The sequence below is a fragment of the Harpia harpyja genome, chromosome 17, assembly GCF_026419915.1.
Source record: "Harpia harpyja isolate bHarHar1 chromosome 17, bHarHar1 primary haplotype, whole genome shotgun sequence".
Classification (NCBI taxonomy): domain Eukaryota; kingdom Metazoa; phylum Chordata; class Aves; order Accipitriformes; family Accipitridae; genus Harpia; species Harpia harpyja.
The window spans coordinates 7,961,661-7,972,863 of NC_068956.1; the positions used below are offsets into that span (position 1 = coordinate 7,961,661).

The 11,203-nt window shown below is 42.5% G+C and overlaps 1 long non-coding RNA gene across 1 annotated transcript; it reads left to right on the plus strand.

Annotated features, from left to right (window-relative positions):
* Positions 1–123: 123 nt before the first annotated feature.
* Positions 124–2,287, plus strand: LOC128153183 (uncharacterized). The gene is made up of 3 exons (XR_008238877.1): positions 124–263; positions 1,109–1,191; positions 1,832–2,287. It is a non-coding gene; the product is annotated as an uncharacterized LOC128153183 (long non-coding RNA).
* The last annotated feature ends 8,916 nt before the right edge of the window (positions 2,288–11,203 follow it).

An 11,203-nucleotide genomic window follows, 5' to 3' on the forward strand; every position in this document is an offset into this window, starting at 1 on the left:
ACGCCGGTGCCCGCGCCGCCCCGCCTCCCGCTCCCTATTGGGTCAGCCGTTGCCGTGGCAACGCCACCGCCCACCGCCCTGGGGCGGGCCCGCGGCCGAGCGGCGGGCAGCGGCCTCGCCGCCTCACACAGCCCCAGAGCCCCCCCGCCGCCCCGGGAGCGGCCCCTCGGCACCGGGGGAGCGGCGTCTGCCGGCAGCCCCGTACCAGAGAAACCGCTCGCTCCGGCGAAGCGAGTCGCGCTAGTACAGGCCGCAGCACTCAGGTAGGGCCTGTCAGCGAAAGCCGGCCTCGGCCTCTGCCAGGGGGGTTGTGCCACAGGAGCTGGGGGGGCCGGTGTGACCCGGGGGGGCCGGCACACCGCTTGGTGCGGCGCCAGCCGATCCAGGACACAGGATTTTCCCTACCGGGTGGGAATTCATTTGCCTCGGCGAGTGAGCCCGACCTCCCTCCTCCTCTGGTGGCCGGCTGTCTTGCGCCTTCTAACCGGTCACCCCTCACGCCAGTGGGTTTGGGTCTGAACAGAGCCAGGAGCAGCGTTCCTCCTTGTCACTCCACTACCAGGAGAGAGCTGGTGTAGTCAAAAGTAACAAAACCTGCTCTTGGTCGTGAGATTTGCCCAAAGGTACCTCTTGGAAGCTACCTTGCTTGCAAAGCATGTTAAGGTATAGCCATTCCTTTCCCCCGCTGCTGCATATTACTTATTAACTGTGGAGAACTGTCGGCATTTGAAAGTAGGCCATGGATGAATGCTTCATTAAAATACACCTTGAAAAACACATTCTGTGAGATCATTTTTAAAATGCGAATTATATGTACCTAAAAAATTATATATATATATTCTGTAAATATAGCAGAAAGATAGCAAAAATGGAGACCTGGCAAGTTTCTGGTAAAAACTGCTGTTTGCCATTTTATCTGGACAGAAATGTATTGTAGTTTTTGTGTTCATATTTGTATCCCCTTTCTGAAAAATGTGACCTTCAAAAGAGGGAAGAGGGGAGAGGAAACACAACAGCGTCTTTTATTTGCCCGTTGGGTTCTATGTTCATGTTTGTTCCTGTGAGCCTCAAAATGCCGTACTTTGTACACACGATTTCGCCTTTACAGTGTGTCACCACAAGATAAGAAAATGAAACTGAAGTTTCTGTCTCCGGCCAACCGAAGCTGGGGCTGCAAGACTTATTCTTGGTGTAAATGTTAGCCAGCTATTTAAAGACACACTGTCCATAAAGACTATTAATTACATACCAGGAATCAAGCCATACTGTAAACCCAGTTTTACTTGGCAAAAACAGTACATATTGTTCTGCTCCTGGGGGGAAAATGCAAGGGTGGGGAAATCTTGATCCTCCTCAAATGACTATATTTGTAAGTTAGAATGCTCGTTCATACTAATTACAGGAGCAAAACCCATAATACAAGCAAAACTGCCTTGATGAGGATATCATGTGGTCCAAGGCCACCTTCAAAACCAGATTTGCTGTTTACTAATCAGCAAAGGACCGTGCCTGATGTGAGGCAAAGCAGTTTGCTACCCTCCAGAACACACCCGGCTCCCTGAGACCAAGTACATCCTACATGCCTGAGCAGATCCAATATTTTAGTATATTACTAGTTTGTCTTTACTGGTCTTCATAAGAAGCCAGTAGTACCTCAGCAAGGTCTACAGGCTGTTAGCAAGAAGTTGCCTGTGAGGCCCCCATGCTGATGAGTTGTGTGAACAGTCCATGCCCTAAAAGCAATTCTTGAAACAGCTCATTAACAGTGGCACAGAAATGCCCACTGAGTCCATCCTTGGGCTCTCTAATGAAAAATCATTTATTATTACAGGAATTGTTTTCTACCGGCAGTATGTGCAGAGTGTCGATTTACCTATGCCTGTGAAACCACGTTTCAGATGTGTTCTTGAAACCACCTCCTATCAAAAGCATAGTTTTGCTGAAATAATTAGTTAGAAATGCTTCTGGTACACCTATGTCCCACTACTTCTTATCCCAGTTGACATAGCTGTCAGTTAAAGGTTTGGTTTGGGTTTTTTTATAGATGCAGCTAGGGGGCTTGCTAGCATAAAACCCACTAAAAAGCCTCTGGACTAGACCTACACATAGCACACTTGGCTTGAGAATCACCGGCAACTGATAATTAAAGAAGTTTTGCTGGATAGCTGTGAAATTATATTACTACATGAGAAAATATGTCAAGGTAAGAAGTCTTTCAAGAATTTATTACATTCCAAAACATCTGTAGTTGTACTTGAAAATACTCATACTTGTGTTTATGCTTGAGCTGAATTTTCTTAAGAAGTTTAATAAAATTCCTTTAAACTGTTTTATAGCTAGGCAATGATAGAAAAAAAAAGGATCTCTAGGCACCCGGAAATGTCCTTGCTGCTTTTCATTCTTGAAAAGTAAAAAAAAATTAATTGAAAATGCATCCTTTTTGACATGTTTGAAAAGAAAAACACAGACTAAAGAAACAAACACAGTGTAGATTTTTAAATATTGGTTTAATGAGATGTAAATTACCCCTCTGTATATGAGCTGAAGTCCTTTGTTCTCCAGCCGAGATTCACTTAAGGAAGCAGACAGTGTTTCTCTGTGGGCCTCCCAAAGGGCGAAAAGCTTTACGCTCTCATCAAGCCTCCAAAGCAGCTCTGCTGTCATCAGCTTCGCACTCAGTAGCTGATTTGTAGAACAGCCTCGACTAGAAACTTTGCCAATGTAGCTACAGTAGAAGAGCTGGTAAACCCTCCTAGAGACGAGATCCAATTTAAGTTGCTTTAATAACTATGTATTGCTTATAGCAGAACTGCAAAGGATGTTCTGCCATTGAAACTACATCTGCAGGTTGTTCCCAGCAAAGCTCTATTGATCGGTGAATGTTGTTATAGTCCTGGTATCGCTAAATCAGCAAAACTTTTAAATATAAACCAGGTCTCCGTTGTCTGCCAGTCAGGTTACTCCTTGTATAGGTTACACAGGTCTCATGCAGCTTCCCTCACTTTTATTCGCAGTTAGAGTTGTACTTTGGTGACCTCTGACCAAATAACCATAAGCCTTTTACAACTGGATTATCTCCTGTTTCGAGCTAAGCACCTAGGTTACTCCGAATGCAGAGGGCCTAGTTTTGTTCGTAAGGTTGAAATGTAGGAAGCACTGCAATCACAGACTTGGGAAAGCAGAAAAAAATTGCAGATTACTCTTCCAGTGTCTGGTGGTGAATGGGGCTGAATTGGAGACGCACGATGAAGGAAGCATCTACCAACATTTCTGTACTTAGGAAACTCTGCATATTGTAACTTTTCTAATATGGTTTGGGTTTCACAGCCTCAGAAATTCTTAAGATAAGCTGAATATATTTAGTAAAACATCATTTGATGGGTTGGTAATTAAGAAAAATTCAAATACTGACACACTGAAAAATATGTTTAGTATGTCTAGACAAATGTACTAACCTATGTTGCCCTTCAAAGCTTTGCAAGATAGTCCTGACAGCTTGTAATTTCCGTAACATTTTCACTGTGATCTTTACAAGAAGGCAGACAGACTACAAACAGCAAGCCAGGATCAAAGCCTGAGGATAGATAGAGAAGAAGCTGTTGAATCCACATATTCCTGTCTTTGTCAATTTACACTAAATACTGTGGCATAAAAACCAGATGTCTGAAATATTTTGGACAATATTATCAAACCCAGTATTTGCTATGTGGATATAACACCCAAAGATGTGACAGTAGGCTTTTGGGAACCACATCTTTATTTACACTGACTCTAACTAGCTGGGCTGCCAGTAAGAGCCTGACCGCAGCAGCTTGTGTTGCTGGTGCTAAAGACTCACTGAGTTCCCACAAAGGCTTGTGTAATCTTTCAAAACCTCGTGTTGTCACAGCTGGATTGTTACCGGTACCCAAGCTGACATGCCACCAACTCATCTTCTGAAATGACATCTTGGTGGGTCTTGGGAGATTGGAGGACTCAAAACCCAGATATATTTTACTCTGGCACTTCTGTGTCATCTTCAGCTAGGCAGGCAGACATTTATTACTGTTCTCTGTTACCTGTGGCTGGGCGACATTTTGCTGGACAAGGTTCTGGGTTGCTACAGAAACTGTCTCTGCAGATCCATTCAGTCAAGCAAGGCTCTAGTGACAAGGCTCATGCTTTCAGCAGGAACATAAATAATTCACATTTTTGCTGGCCTGCTCTCCATGCCTTCCCTACAAGCAGGCTGGCGGCTCAAAGAGAAGCAGCTATGATTAGATGGAACTCATACCTAGAGAGTTCAAGGCACATTCACTAAAGTATATTATATTTTCAAAACTTTTTGCTTCAGAGCCTAATTTGGCCATAATTGGAGAGGGGCAACACCAGCAAGCCTCTCTGTCAACTGTTTTTCAGAAAGATAATGGGAGAGACTCTTCATTTAACTAAACCTGCTCCTATCACATGGCATCACACTCCACCAGTTGTCCCTCACTGCAGTACAGCCACAAAGGAGGCAGCTGGCTTTCTGACTGATAAAGTACGCAGTCACATAACACTGGAATTAACCTGGAAAAGATCCCCGGTGTTTCAGATTTGCCTGGCCGTCCCAACCCACAGGTAGCAGCAGCCATTGGCACAGATATCACTGGGTAACCACAGCGGTGAAGGACTCCCAGCATTTCGGCTCTGTTTATGCATGGTGCTGGGACTGCTTGTTAAAAATTGACATTAAGCTGCATGACTACTAAAATACTTCTTCTACACACAAATTCAAGAGGTTCCCTCTGTACGAGTTGTAAACCCTTTTCACTCTGTTTTTTTCCCATCTATGCAAACTATCAGTCCAGTATTTAATCCATCCCCCCTCTCAACCATGTTTCTGTTCGATCTGGGAGTTCAACTCTACTGCAACAACAACATCCCCTTTTACGGGATGGTTGTCAACGAATGTGGGATGGATGACAATGACTATGGGAAAAATGTCAATGAATATGGGATAGATGAGAGTCTGCAGCAGTGTTTGGACAAGCCAAGTTCTCGTGCACCTTTAGCAAGTCAATCACCCAAGATCTTTGTGAGTAAATTCCATGTAGTTAATTAGTATTTCGGCTGTATTTGTGTTTAATGTGACTGCAGCTAGCCTGGTCTCCGCTCAAGTAATGGACTGACCTTTTTGTTATTACAGTGTGGTCTGATAAGAAGCACACTGTATGGTATGTAATCCATGTAAAAATAAAAAAACTCCTTTAGCACTTACATGTAATTTGTCTTCTTTGTGGTCAGCTGCATCTGCTGGAGGTTGTGGGTGCCACATCATTGTGCTGGGAGCTGCCACCCGAGTTACAGCCCGTCCTGCCTCCCCTGTCCCCATCACAGCTGTGTCTGGCTGAGGGATTTTCTGTATATTTTGATGCTTCCGTGCATTGCACCAGCTTACTAAATGTTTTGAAGTTGGTGTGGGAGAATGTATCTGCTTTTCCTAGGTCCCGTTTTAGAAGTATTTCTAGCCTGCCAACTCTGTGGAGTAAACTACAAAGAGACTGAAAAGCTCTAGACTTCTGGTTGTGGTCTTCACTCCAAACAGTGATGGCACATGGCATGCTCACAGTGAGCGAGGATCTGACTAGCAGAGAAGCATCTGATCTTTGCACTAACACCGTAAAAGTCAATTGGAAAAAAAGGCAATGCAAACACCAAGGTCTGAAAAGGAAGAGCTGTTTCTTCACATCTTCATGGAAGCAGACCCCAGACAGATCTCTGCAGGTGCATTGCTCTGTTCTGCCATTGAATCACTGATAAAGATTTTCTGAGTACAGTTACACAACCAGTTTTGCAGCAACCCTATAGAAGTTTCAGCTGCTTTGCTTATGGGACTGTTATGTGAGACAAAAGCCCTACTGAAATGGACATTTTTAGTGGTTTTTTCCTCTCCAAGTATCTGCTACCTGTACGAGGATTCTATTGGTTTGATAAGATTTTTTTCAGATAAATTGTTGTTGCCAATTACTAATGTCTTTGTTCCCACTGTTGAAAAAAAAAAAGAAATTGAAATGTTGGCAGAGACTTGCAAGGTATTTTAAAAAATATCTATTTGTGTTGGGGGTTTTTTTAATTAAAAGCAAAGCTCCGATTTTCTTTTAACAAAAGAACACTGTCCATCAGAAAATGTATGGTTTGATAGTGAGGTGCAAAGTAGTTTTCCCCGAAGTCAGTAGATAAGGTGGGTGGTGTTCTTTCTTTCTAGCTCTTCAGTTAGATTAGAAGGAAGCTCCATGAACTGAATTTGATAGTGCTCCTTGGGGCATTTTTCTGGGAAGAATTGTGATTCTTGGCTAAAAATCTCTTCTCACTTGCCTGGAAGTGTCAGTTTTGGGGGTTCAGCTTACACTACTAGCCCAAGGATAGCTTCCTATTGTGGTGAAAAATCTTTGTGTGTGTACCGTATTGCAAAAGGTTTCCAGCATTTCTCTTGAGAAGAGTAAATCTGGTCTCAGGATGGCGTTTTAGCTCTTACTTGCTTAACACAGCTCTGTTCCAGCAATGTTAACACTCACAAGACCTTGAGTAGGGGCTAAAGCAGGCGCCCTCTCTTTTCCCACTCCCATGCTGGATGGCTTATACTGCTGTGCATCTCCCTACCAACACATCTTTTCCCTCTCTAATTTTCAATCTGGACAAGAAAACCCATGCATGGGTCAGAAAACAATTATTTTTGCAGTGCCCTGAGCTTGTGTGATCATTAAAATTGTTGCTAGCTCAACTGCAGAAATTCTTCCAAGAAACCCATCTCTCCTTATCCCATCCTGGACAGCCCTCCTCTGTAAAATAATATCAAAAAATATCAAACCACTGTGGGCTGGACTCTGTGACCACTTGCACCAGAGGAATCATTTAGAGGGTGGGGGGACTGCAGCATTATCAGCACATTATCTCTTGTTATCCGGAATAGGCTCTTCCCTGATTCTTCAAACAGGATTTTCCTGTTACTGTGTGTGGGCTGGAAGGTTTAACTACAGGCTGACTCTTCCTACTGCTATGATTGTAATTGTCTCCCAGAGATCTTTATGGATATTGAGTAAGGAGGCATAAACCTGCTCACTAGAGTAGTATCAGTGCTCTCCAAAGCCAATCTTTCTAGGGGACAGCTGTCATGATCAAAAAACGGCCAAGCGAGCAACCATCCCCCTCAACCCTTTACATTAAGGAACAGTTTTTGACTTAAGCCTATTTTGTATCTTGTAAGAAGATTAAAAGAATTAAAGAGAAACCAAGTGACCTGTTTAGTCCATTTAATATTAAGCATATGACACGTAGCTTCATCTTACACAGGGCCAAAATAAGCAGAAGGACATGATTATGTATCTTTTATGCTGTTCTTGAGGACTTCCAAGGTGGAATGCCATGCCTGCATCCATCTCCAGAGGATCCCCAAAGCTTCATAGTTGTGTACACATGCCACCATCCACAGTTCTTGGAAAAACCATCCAATTTTGGTTGTAGCAGAGTAATTATGTCAATATATGAAGAGGAACGCACCTTGGCTGTGCTACAAAGGTCTTGAGAAGGTGGAAAATGCCTGGAGGGTGGGTGGGATGGGGCATGTGAGGCCATGGCACCCCTGCAGACCCTGCCTGAGGGCTCCTGCACAAGGGCCAGGTGAACCAGCACTTCCTTCATCCATGGTCTGAGCAGACCCCGCTCATCACATCCGAGCAATGGTGGCATGTTGGTGTGGGCGACACGGAGGGGACAGAGAATACGGCCTTGAAAGAGGGGCCCTGCAGCAGATCTGTGCCTGACAGCCCGCTCTCCAAGGCTGCAAGACAAAGTGATAAAAGCACGATGACTTCTTCACATACTGGCAGTGCCTAAAGCCCTCGCCTTTCCAGCGAAGCCCCAGTAATGCCAAACTGAAGTGTAATCTTTTTAAGGACTCCATAGACACCACAGTAAAACAATTCACTGGCTAACCAAAGCGGGAATGTTTTAAGAAGTACTCACAACGTTCTTCTACAAGACCATCACAAAAGTCCTGGGCTAATTCCCAAGTGCTTTTACAATCCATTTGCTTGAGTTGCTAGGAGGGAAAAAACTCCAACTATACTTTATCTGCATGCTGTAGGAACATACAGCTGCCTAATATCCCTGTCTGTTTGCAGCACTGTGTTTGTCCAAAAAGTACTTCCAGTAAATATTGTCAATCATAAACAATCCGTAATGAATTAACAAACTGTTCTCTTTACATTGGGAGCAGCTGGTAAATTGGGATATACTGTGAGAATCAGCATTTGGAGATGTGCCAAGTGAGATAGGAATTGGGACAGGTTACTAGCCTGCTCTTGATCAGTTCTTGCTTGGAGTTGGCTTTATATGAGGCAAAACTGTGTTTGGGTAGCTTGGCATAATTTTAAACATATTTAGACAAAGGGTGAAAGTTATGTATTTCTGTGTCTAATGAACTACTTCAGTGCTGTGAAAGGAGCCAGAATTTAGCCCCATAATAAAACCAACCGTCAATAATCCATATATATATATATATGCTCTATATTTTATATGATTTAGGCTGCAATTTCAGTTAAGTCAATAAATTAGCAGATTCAAATTATCCAGTCACCAAGTTAATACGGCAGATAACCAGAATATATACGTACTGATGAGCTGGTGAACTGTAGCAGAACTTGGCAGTAAGCAGGAACATTAGTAGGTTGCTCAAATAAAATCTTTTTAGATTCTATCTTCTTTTTCTTCCTGTTAGCAGAAATTCTGGTTTCTCCTTTTGCCCTTTCCTCCGTTGCTGCTTCTGTCACAGGAATAAGGAAGTAGATACGTACCTATTTATTTGTTTCACTCGCACGATGTGAAACACTGCAAAAATTACACACTAGCACATAAATAAGTAGAGGGGCAGCAAATATCAAGCCCTGCATCTGTTATAAAGGGCCCCACATTGCAAACTGTAAAACCACAGGCATTTAAAAGGGCAAAAATCAGACTGATTAATATAGCCCAACAAGTTAGCTCTGCTGAGGTACTTTATGAGTCTTTCTCCTCTTTGCCTTGCCCTTATATTGCTCTTTACCTCTGTACTCAGCTTGTGTAAATGTGAATGATCAGGACAGCAACTTGATGCTTCCAGGCCAAAGTTTAGCAATGGGTTTAAATTCAAATCACTGTGTTCTGCAATTTACTCTTGCCTTCTACGTGTGCAAATCAATACACTAAGCATAGGGCAGGGGAACACCAGTTTTGGCAATTAACTAAGGAATTCACATTATAATCCTGCAAGACACCTAAAGGCAGGCACCTCATCATTTTGGAAGTAATAAACTTATATAATGATATTAGCACTCTGGTAGAGTCAGCAGATCTTCAAGGTGGACCTACCTCCAGTTTTCCCGTGAAACAAATGTCCCAAAACACAAAGCTCTTAACTTCAGAAATCAGATTTTGTTAAAACATAAAGGAATACTTTAAAAAAAAAAATAGAGAACACTTCAAGTGAGGCAGAACAGAAACAGAAAGTTTCTAAATTAACTCCTTGTAGGGCAGGTCCTTTCAAATGCTTCCCTCTGTCCTGTCCTGCTCTTAAAATGGTTCACCCAACTCATCGTGTTTAACTGCACCAAAGAAAGGCATCTCGTTCCCTTCTACGGGTCCAACCATGGCTGCAGCATCCAAGACAAGACAGAGGCAGCCTTCCTCCATGGTGCCAAACAACACCCTGTCTGTTTTATTACATATCATGTTCCAGGGAACAGGATACGCAGTAAAAATGAGCAGAACAGGTACTACCCCTGTAGGCTGAAAAAGGAGGCCCAATGGCCATGGCTGTTTTGCCCTGCAGCAGTCAGTTAGGTGCTCTACATAATTGCCTACTTTGTCTTGTTTCCAGCCATCACAGACAGTAGGTGTTCATTATAGGTGATTATATCTGGCAATTGTGTGTCTTGTGTTGACTTATGCAGCTGAATGAAGGCATGCTAGCAAATCCATAGCACATAAGCATATTTATAAACAGCTACATTTTCAGTATTGCAAGATAGATAACTTTTTTTTTTTTTTTTTATTGGGGATGTTACAGACTGGGTAATGTGAGGGGTGTAGGTAGTCGCTTTGGAGACAGATGCAAGAGGCTGGTGATTTCACAGCAGAGCTTCTGTATGCCTTCAGAGTTTGCGACCCAGTTTGTGGTCTGATGAAATAAAAACATCTTGTGTCCCATGTATGGGTTGCATAAAAAGGGTGAGTGCACAAACATGAACGTCACAAAGCACATTACTTATGCAATTTACTTACAATTTCACCAAACGGATTAAAAACAAAGCAACGCTCTATATTTTATATGATTTAGGCTGCAATTTCAGTTAAGTCAATAAATTAGCAGATTCAAATTATCCAGCCACCAAGTTAACACGGCAGATAACCAGATTACATAATGAAAGAAAAAATTCTTTTTTTTACCCTTATCTTAGAATTTAATGAAGGTCTAGTTTTCTTTTAACCAGAAAAACCCAGCTAATTTAGCTAATAGTTCATTGACATAGTTAACATGTTACTGGAGGACCCTGTCATTACTGGGCATAGGTGGCTGTTGAACATTAAGGATATGTATTCGTCTTAGGCCAGTTAAATGATCCAAGCAGACAAGAATTGTACCTGTGCTCAGCTCAACAAAGTACAGTTATACAAATGCCTATGCCACATCTTCTTTAAATCTCCCTGCTACTACGTTAGCAGTTTGGTGGTGTTGTTTGCCATCACTATGCAATAATGCAGAATCTTTTTGAAGATTTGACATGTAGGTAGATTATGGTTGAATCATCTCCAACAGCAGTTTTCAAATAGCACTGGCTGTTTCACTAAGAAGAACACACCAGTGACAGAGTGCTTTCCATTTTTAGTAACTATAAAAGATACAGTTCACCCTCCTCCTCTCTGACTGTGGCTTAACGACACAATAAATACAACATTAGGGTCCTTAGTATCAGACCAGATATGCTCTAACCCACTATCCAAGATGCAGATCCAGCTTTAACTCATGCTGTCAGTTAAAATTCCTTTAAAAGTTTTGTTAATTTTGTACTGACACACTTAATGTGATTACAGCTACTGTCTCTCTTTGCTATTGTCACTTTATGTCAGATCAGACACCAGCTACCAGCTGTTATAAAACTTGTATGAACTCCATACCGTAGATACTTAATAATTCAGTGGAAAT